Below are 641 nucleotides of genomic sequence, written 5' to 3'. Positions count from 1 at the left end.
CCCCGGGCCGGCCGCATCCACAGACACCACCAGATCCAAGCCACGGCAGGACCAAGCGGCTGCCGGGCTGGCATCCCGGCTGCCCCCACACAGGCCAGGAGCTGCCATGAACTCTCCTGGTTTACGTCTCCCTTATCCCTTCATAAACAACCCCTGCGACTGCTGCCTGCTTGGACCCTGTGGTGGCCACAGGGCTAACCCTGAGGGTCAGCCTGGTACTGGAGCACGTTTTGGGCACTAAGCTACCCCCATCCCGATGGAGCCCTGGGACGAGGAGTGGGGTCGGGCGCTGCGCTGGGCATTGTGGGCAGCACAAGGCATCCTGCTCTCTGCTCCCCGAACCCCTATCAGAGGAGGGTGGATGCACTTGAAGGGCTCTGTGCATCGGCTGCACTAGGGCTGGCCATGGCAACACACCGCCGGGCTGCGATCACGGCCAAATAAAGCCACAGGGTTTTGCTCTCGTCCGTCTAACGTAACGCGTGACAAGCACAATGCTCAGCAGCCCGCGAATCACACAGAGGAAACACTGCAAGTGTTCCGACCAGACCTCAGACGTCACCTATCTGTTTGACTCTAGCTCCCCTTTTTCCTTAGAGCCAGGGTGAAAAATATCCACATAATTTGTGTGACACTACATT

At 59.3% G+C, this 641-nt stretch overlaps 1 protein-coding gene across 1 annotated transcript in view; it reads right to left on the bottom strand.

The window, feature by feature from the left end:
* LOC104497513 (pre-B-cell leukemia transcription factor 3-like) overlaps positions 1–641 on the bottom strand; it is a gene marked incomplete at its 5' end in the record, with an annotated part of 7,229 nt that overhangs the window by 1,024 nt on the left and 5,564 nt on the right.

Source organism: Buceros rhinoceros, unplaced genomic scaffold (assembly GCF_000710305.1).
Source record: "Buceros rhinoceros silvestris isolate BGI_N320 unplaced genomic scaffold, ASM71030v1 scaffold25257, whole genome shotgun sequence".
NCBI classification, from domain to species: domain Eukaryota; kingdom Metazoa; phylum Chordata; class Aves; order Bucerotiformes; family Bucerotidae; genus Buceros; species Buceros rhinoceros.
Note: the sequence above shows the minus strand (reverse complement) of the source record. Positions and strands in the feature narration are given on the sequence as shown.